This window comes from Carlito syrichta, unplaced genomic scaffold, assembly GCF_000164805.1.
Source record: "Carlito syrichta isolate Samal-C Ts95f unplaced genomic scaffold, Tarsius_syrichta-2.0.1 Scaffold135648, whole genome shotgun sequence".
NCBI lineage: Eukaryota > Metazoa > Chordata > Mammalia > Primates > Tarsiidae > Carlito > Carlito syrichta.
The window spans coordinates 13228-22005 of record NW_007079744.1 but is presented as its reverse complement, the minus strand read 5'-3'; the positions used below and the strand labels follow the sequence as shown (position 1 = coordinate 22005).

Below are 8778 nucleotides of genomic sequence, written 5' to 3'. Positions count from 1 at the left end.
TTTGCGACTGTTAATCCCATCCCCCCCCCCACAGCCAGTGAATTTCAAAAACTCCAGGAACTCATGGAAACACACATTCTTCCCATGCAGCAAGAGTCAGCCAGGTAACTCACTGCACCTAACTTAATCACCTGTACTCTTCCTAATTCTCTTTCTCAGTTGTTGGGTACAAGATTATTCCTTCAACTTTTTTTCTTCGGGGAGGTCACCAGTTTTCCCATCCTGGGTCCAGAATAAGAGAAGAAGCCCATCTCTAATGGCCTGCCCAAATGGCTGACTTGTATCTGCTGACTCCTTCTAAGTCTCACTAGCCTGACTTCAGCCTTTTTTTCAGCACTTTATAGGTTGGAACTGAATAAAAACCAAGCCACTATCTGGGCTATTTCAGTTATTTTATCAGTGCTTCAAAACATCTTCATCACCCAGCCAGTAAAGAATGGGAAAAACCATTTGAGTTGCAGGAAGCTTGAGAAATGGAAGTTTGTGAATGTCAACCCAAGGTACCTAATGTTTCTGACAATTTAACTTTTTTGAAAATCAATACACACACACACACAAAACCAACAAAAAGTAGAAACAGGCAGAGTGACACTTGTTAGGAATATGTGTATGTTACCACAGAAAAACTAACAAGAACTAATAGTCTATAGCAGTATGGCAGAAAAGTCTTGGGGAGTGAAGAGGGAGAGTAAAAACTCAATTGACAACAAACTACTTTTAAAAAAAGTAAGGCAAAACGCCTGTAGCGCAAGTGTGAGGAGGCTGCAAATTCGATTTCAAGGCATCTCTGAGCCTGTGGAGCTGACACCATGAGCAAAGCTCACTCTCCCAAGTTGAAAAAAATATATGGACAAGAAGTAATCATTGAAATTAAATGGTGGCAGACATATCCAAGGAATGTTTCAGGGATTTGACCCCTTTATGAATCTTGTGATAGATGAATGTGTGGAAATGGTAACCAGTGGGCAGCAGAACAATATTAGCGTGGTGGTAATACAGGGAAATGGTCTCACCATGTTAGATGCCTTGGGATGGGTATAAATGGCTTTTTAGCAGAGAAGTTTATGTCCTTTCTCCAAAGGGCCTGTTTGATGTAAAAATCAGGTCATGTACATTTTCATATTAAACTTTTTTTTTTGAGTTGGAGTTACTCTGTCACCCAGGCTGGAGTACAAAGACACGCTCACGGTTATACCAGCACTGACCTCCTGGGCTCAGGTAATCCTTCCGCCTCAGCCTTCCAAGTAGCTGGAACTCCAGGCGTGTGCCACCACGCCTGGTTAATTTTTTGCTTTATTGTAGAGACAAGATCTTGCCAAGTTGCTCAGGCTGGTCTCGAACACACAGACAATCCACTCACCTCAGCCTCCCAAAGTGCTGGGATGGAGGCTGAGCCACTGAGCCTAGCCTAAACTTTTCGTTAAGTAAACTTTTGTAATGGTAAGGGGAAAAAAAAAAAAAGCAACAAAATAATTTTTTAAAGCTTTAATTAAGGAAAATGTCAAACCCACAAAAAAATGTTGAAAATAGAATGATGAATTCTAAGTCTTGTTACTCAGCTTCAACAATTACCAACTCATGGACAATCTTGTTTCATCTAGTATTTGGGGAAAAAATGTCAAACTTCATTTATTTTTATCCATTTCATCTATATTTTAGTCTTTATGTTTCTAAAAGATAAGGACTCTTCTTTTTTAAAACCTAAATATAAAGGGACATCCCGAGGGTATTTTGGGGGCGATGAAACTATTAAGTATCTTGACTGTAGTGGTGAAAACACAACTCTATGCAATTGTTAAAACTCAGTGAGTTATACACCAAAAAGTGTAATTTTCTTACTGTAAGTTAAAATATAAATATTTTAGCTGGGCTGGGTGGCTCAGCCTGTAATCCCCTGCCTTTGGGAGGCTGAGGTGAGTGGGTTGCCTGAGCCCGTGGGTTCGAGACCCGCCTGGGCAACTTGGTGAAACCTTATCTCTACAATAAATAAAAAATTAGCCGGGCGTGGTAGCACGTGCCTGTAGTTCCAGCTACTTGGAAGGCTGAGGTGGAAGGATTGCCGGAGCCCAGCAGGTCGAGGCTGTGGTGGCCGGGAGCGACCACTACGCTCCAGTCTGGGCAACAGAGTGAGACTCCAACTCAAAAATATATATATATTTTTTTTTTTTAAAGCAAAATAATTGTGATAACAATGTCAAAAAGTGTAAAAAAAATTCATCTTCACTGGTCCAATAAAGTAAAACAATAAGATTCCATTTCTGTTTTTAACAATGGCAAAGAAAAACAAATAATAGATGATGATGAACCATCAGTGCTGGTTGAGGAAAACCTGGCAATATATAACAATAACCTTCAAGTTCTGCATCCTTTTGCCAGAAGAGTTTTGTATCTAAAGAAATACCTTGAGAAAATTCAGAGTGGTTTATAATAAAATAAATTGCAAGAACTTAACTGTCCAACAACAGGGCATTGTTTAATATAGTATGAGATGACCAGATCATGGAATATGGAGCAACTATTAACAATGTTATTTAAAAATGTGAGGCTGTGCATGGTGGTGGCTCATGCCTATAATCCCAGCACGTTGGGAGGCGGAGGCAAGAGGATTGCCTGAGCCCATGGGTTCAAGACCAGCCTGGACAACATGACTGACTCAAAAAAAAAAAAAGAAATGTGGCTAGACGCAGTGGGTCATGCCTGTAATCCCAGCACTTTGGGAGGATGAGCGAGCCCAGGGGTTTGAGACCAGCCTGGGAAACTTGGTGAGACCTCATCTCTACAATAAATTTTTAAAAATTAGCAGGTTGTGGTAGCGCACACCTGTAGCTCCAGCTACTTGGAAAGCTGAGGAGAAAGGATCGCCTGAGCCCAGGAGATCAAGGGTGCGCAGTAGCTATGAGTGTGCCACTGCACTCCAGCCTGGGCAACAGAGTGAGACTCAGACTCAAAAGAAATTAAAAGCAAAAACAGAGAATATACTCTACATTTTCAGTTTTTGTTTTGTTTTGTTTTTCAGTCAGAGTCTCACTCTGTCACACAGGCTGGAGTGCAGTGGCATGCTCACAGCCACCACAGCTTTGACCCGCTGGGCTCAGATAATCCTTCCACCTGGCTTATTTTTTTATTTATTGTAGAGATGAGGTCTCACCATGTTGCTCAGGCTAGTCTTGAACTCCTGAGCTCAGGCAGTCCTCTTGCCTCTGTCTCCCAAAGTGCTGGGATTGTAAGAATGAGCCACCATGCCCAGCCTAAGAGTGATCCATTTTCAACCTGGGGCCACACTCCCCATACCCTACCTTATCTCAGTAAGAAGAATCTGAGTGGGTGATTCCTTTCTCGGGCTTGCCTGCCTGCAGTGTGGTCTATTCTGCTAGTCCTGGGCTTCCCAGGGGTGTGCACAGTGGACCTGGGCCGGGGCCAGGCTTAGTGTCTAGAGGAGGTATGGGGGCTCTTCTCTCTACCCCTTGGCTTTTGGAGTTTGAAAGGTTTGAGGTGGAAGCTCTGGGTATGTCTGCTCTACAAACCTCAAGTTGCCCTCTAGTGAACAGTCCCAAAGTCCAGTTGATGGTGGATCCAACCAAATTTCCCACTGTAGCAATACCAAGAATTAAGCTAACACTTTGGTCTCCACTTACTCTGTTCTTCTTTTTTACACTTTCTCTCCCCAGAGCTTTCTACAAACCAGAGGTTTTTTTATAAAAATGTGGGTCAGGTGTGGTGGCTCACACCTATAATCCCAGCATTTAGGGAGACTGAGGTGAGAGGATTGCCTGAGCCCATGGGTTTGAGACCCGTCTGGGCAACTTGGCGAGACCTCATCTCTATAATAAATCAAAAAATTAGCTGGCCCTGGTGATGCATGCCTGTGGTCCCAGCTAATTGGAAGGTTGAGGCTGAAGTATCACTTGAGCCCAGCAGGTCGAGGCTGCAGTGGCCGTGAGCATGCCACTGCACTCCAACCTGGACGACAGAGTGAGATTCCAACTCAAAAAAATATATAAAAAGGGAAAATTAATAAACTAAAAATACAAGAGACCCAAAAAAATCTTGGAATTTATTTATAAAAACACATATTTATTCTTACATGTTTAAACTTCAGTTACCATCAAAGTGTTCTGTTTGACGCAATATACTGACTGAGATGCTTTTCCACTGCTCAAAACAGTTTTTGAACTCATCAATTGTGATGCCTTTTTTAGGGCTTTTGCAGTTTTTTGTTTCACCTCTTCCACATGAGCAAAACGTTTCCCTTGGAGGACTTTTTTCATTCAGGGAAACAAAAACAAGTTGTTGGGACGAAATCGGGTAAACAGAGAGGGTAGGGCACAGGGGTCATGCTGTTTTTTTGGTCAAAACTCAGCGCAGTGTGGGCAGGTGCACTTGTAAATCACCCATCTTTCAACACATTGAAAGAATATCCAAAAAAAAAAAAAAAACTTGCTGAAGCCAAACACAGCCTCACAACAATGCTAGCTGGTATACTGATGCCAATGGCTTCCTAGAATACTTACCTAGTGGGGGATGCCTGTGCTACAAGGGGCATGCCCTCCAAAAATTAATTCCAGTTTCTTTTTGACTCCCCCTCATATTGTATAATCCTACTACTAGAGATTAAAAAACAAAACAGCCAGACATGGTGGCTCATGCCTGTAATCCCAGTACTTTGAGAGGCTGAGGAGAGAGGATTGCCTGAGCCCAGGGGTTCGAGACTAGCTTGGGCAAGATCTTGTCTCTACAATAATCAAAAAATTAGCCATGTGTGGTGGCACGCACCTATAGTTCCAGCTACTTGTAAGGCTAAGGCAGAAGGATCACCCAAGCCCAACAGGTGGAGCTTTTCTAGCCAGCCAGATTAAGAACTACAGGAGAAAATGAAAATTTAGACTCTAGGACCCTTCCAGGTCCCCATCATTAGTCAATTCTCAGTTTTCCATGAAAATAAAGGGCCTATACTGGGCTTGGTGGCTCAACCTGCAATCCCAGCACTTTGGGAGACCGAGGCAAGAGGCTTGCCTAAGCCCGCAGGTTCGAGACCCACCTGGGCAACTTGGCGAGACCTCGTCTCTACAATAAATCAGAAAAATTAGCCGGGCACGGTAGCATGAGCCTGTAGTTCTGGCTACTTGGAAGGCTGAGGCAGAAGGATCGCCGGAGCCCAGCAGGTCAAGGCGGCAGTGGCTGGGATCGTGGCGCTGCCCTCCAGCCTGGGTAACAGAGTAAGACTCCAACTCACAAAAAAAAAAAAAAAGAAAGAAAGAAAGAAAAGAAAGGGCCTAGTCATTGAAATGTATCGTTAACATCCACCTTTCCATATGATGCCATCTTCCTGGATCTGTAATACCTTCTCCTTAAGTTCTCCTATGATTGTCCTGCCTAGGTGATCCTCCTCTCGTTCTTATTCTCGCTGATGGTGAGCCTGATGCCGTGGCTTAACAAACAGAAGGAACAACAAACAAAGAGGATCTTGGCACTCCTGGGTAATTCAAGTAGTTCGAACTACTGTCTAATTTTACAAAGAGCAGATTATATCTGATTAGTAGAATTCTACCTGCTTCATTGACTCAGCTTCATCCATTTTGAGATCTTGTCTCTAGCAGCTGGTTACTCCTCCTCTTCTGCTCAAGGCTAATCAGTGTGTCACCAAAACCCCATGCATTCCTCCCTAGATCATCACATCCTCTCTCTCAATGCTTCTACTCTCCTTAGATTCCAGATCTCAATCTTTTTCTCTCCTGAGCTCCAGATGCTATTTTCAACTGCTAACCATCTATATCTGAATGCCTGCAGGTGTCTCACATTAAACCAAATTGTTAACTACTTGTTTACTCATTTACTATATTTTCTCATTTTATTCAAGAGCATCACCATTCTCTAAACATGTCAGAATATGTGACCCCAAATTCCTCTTATTTCCCACATTCAGTCACCAAGCCTGAGAAAGTCTACCCTCTAAATAACTGATTAGAACTGCTCATATCACCTGCACGAATCTCACAGACAAAATGTTGGGCCAAGAAGTAACTTGCAAAAAAATTAGCACAATAGTTTAATCATGTAAAAATGCTTGCCTTAGTCAGGCATGGTGACACATGCCTGTCGTCTCAGCTACTCAGAAGTTTGAAGCAGGAGGATCACTTTGAACCTAGGAGTTTGAGGCTGCAGTGAGCTGTGACCACACCACTGTATTCCAACCTGGGTAATAGCAAGACCTCCTCTCTAAAAAAAGAACAAAAACAAAAACCAATGCATGCCTTGACTAGAGGATACATATGTATCTCCTATGCATTTATAGATAAAGTATGAAAAATATGTGGGAATGATAAACTCCAAAATTCAGGAAAGGGTTACCTCTCTGAGAGAAAGAAGGGATACTTTTGCCAAGGCGTACACAATAGACTTTATGTTGGCATTATTTCTTTTTTTGTTTTGTTTTGTTTTGTTTTGTTTTGAGTTGGAGTCTCACTCTGTCGCCCAGAATGCTGTGGCCGCTCCCAGTCACCGCGATCCTTCCGCCTCAGCCTTCCGAGTAGCCGGAATTACAGGCATGCGCTACCACGCCTGGCTGATTTTTTGATTTACTGTAGAGATGAGGTCTCACTGCCCTGGCAGGTCTCGAACCTGCGGGCTCAGGCAATCCACTCACCTCAGCCTCCCAAAGGCGCAGGATTACAGGCCCAGCCATCGTTTATTTCTTAAGCTGAACAGTGATTATTCCTAAGTGGTAGGCATTCCATTCCTTGTGAGACTTAAAAAGTTAATAACCTGACTTTAAACTGCCTTCCTTGCCCATATTTTGTTTCTCCATGCATTTTTTAATTTTGTTCTCTCAGCCCAAAGTGACTTTTTGTCTTATCTTTGCCTTTGTCCATCTGGAGAACTCTAGCTCATCCTTCAAAACAAATGTCAAATGTCACTTCCTCTGGGATGCCTTCTCTGACTTTCTTGGGGTGATTTACTTATTCACTCTGGTGATCCCATGGCATTTGGCACATACATGCAGAGGAGTTTTCTGCCATACTCTAATTCCCTCTTCCTCTCTCCCTCTTATCCACTTGTCTCTAGATTCTTCTACTCTCAGTGTTGTCTGTAGACCAGCAGCACTGTCATCTCCTGGAATTATCAGAAATGCAGACTCTTAGGGCTCACCCCAGAATCTGCATTTTAACAAAATTCCCAGTTGATTCCTGTATACATTACAATTTGAGAAGCACTGGTGTAGAACAGTGCTCCCAGAGTGTGGGCCACTGACAAGAACTGTTTGTTTCTAGTCCAAGATAAATACAGAAATTGAGAGTAAGCATTTAGAAACTTCTAACATGTTGACAGACTAATTTTATGTCCATTTAATCTAGTTTTCAAAATGGAGTTTGTGGCCCAGCACAGTGGCTCATGCCTGTAATCCCAGCACTTTGGAAGGCAGAGGCAAGAGGATTACCTGAGCCTAGGGGTTCGACACCAGCCTGGGCAACTTGGCAAGACCTCATCTCTACAATAAATCAAAATATTAGCTGGGTGAGATGGCACATGCCTGTAGTTCCAGCTACTTGAAAGGCTGAGGCTGAAGGATCACCTGATCCCAGCAGGTCAAAGCTGCAGTGGCTGTGAGGGTGCCCCTGCTCTCCAGCCTGAGTGACAGAGTAAGATTCCGACTCAAAAGAAAAAAAATGGAGCTTGCATTTTATATGCTTCTGATTTATTCATTTTTCTAGTAACTAATGTTTATTGCACAAAAGTATCAGTCTGCAATGGATTGGAATTTTTAAAAAATCCTTCATGATAGTTTGAGAAGCACTGCAAAGACCCTCTATTCTTTGTTTCCTCAACATTTAACAGAAGGTGCTCATAGTAAATGCTTAATAAATGTTAGTGAGTGACTGCTTAATGAAATATAACATTCGCCGGGCTTGGTAATCCCGCGCCCAAATTCAGGCAGCCTGTAATCCCGCGCATTTGGGAGGCTGAGGTGAGTGGATTGCCTGAGCCCGCTGGTTCGAGACCCGCCTGGGCAGCGAGACCTCATCTCTACAATAAATCAAAAAATCAGCCGGGCGTGGTAGCGCATGCCTGTAATTCCGGCTACTCGGAAGGCTGAGGTGGAAGGATCGCTGGAGCCCAGCAGGTCGAGGCTGTGGTGGCCGGGAGCGGCCACTGCACTCCAGTCTGGGCGACGGAGTGAGACTCCAACTCAAAAAAAAGAAATATAACATTCTTATTCTTTGGTCTACATTTGAATTTTTAACAGCAAAATGTTCTTCATCACCTGGTTCAAGAGATAAGAACAACCCCATCTATGTAGCCCCAGCCATGAACAGACCAGTTAAGCGCCCAGAAAGAACCTTCAAAAAGAAGAAACTCTTCAAGCTGACTGGAGATATTTTGGGTATGGAGAGGAAATGGAAACACGTCAACACTGCAGCACATTTTCCAGGAGGGAAAGGGGGAGTGAGAATAAAACGGAAAATAGAGAAGGGAGAAAGGCGTTTGTTAAAATCTTAACTTCATGCCAGGTACAGGGCTCATCCCAGTACTTTGGGAGGTGAAGGCGAGAGGATTGCCTGAATCCAGGGGTTCGAGACCAGACTGGGCAATTTGGTGAGACCTCATGTCTACAATCAATCAAGAAAAATTAGCTGGGCATGGTGATGTGCACCTATAGTTCCAGCTACTCAGAAGTATAATCTGAGCCCAGAAGATCAAAGCTGTGGTGGCCATGAGCGTGCCCCTGCACTCCAACCTGGGTGACAGAATGAGACTCTGACTCAAAAAAAAAAAAATTCA

At 43.4% G+C, this 8778-nt stretch overlaps 2 pseudogenes; both read left to right on the top strand.

Moving 5' to 3' along the window:
• LOC103250888 overlaps window positions 1-8778 on the top strand; it is a 29607-nt pseudogene that overhangs the window by 13129 nt on the left and 7700 nt on the right.
• LOC110594763 lies at window positions 810-1041 on the top strand (annotated as a pseudogene).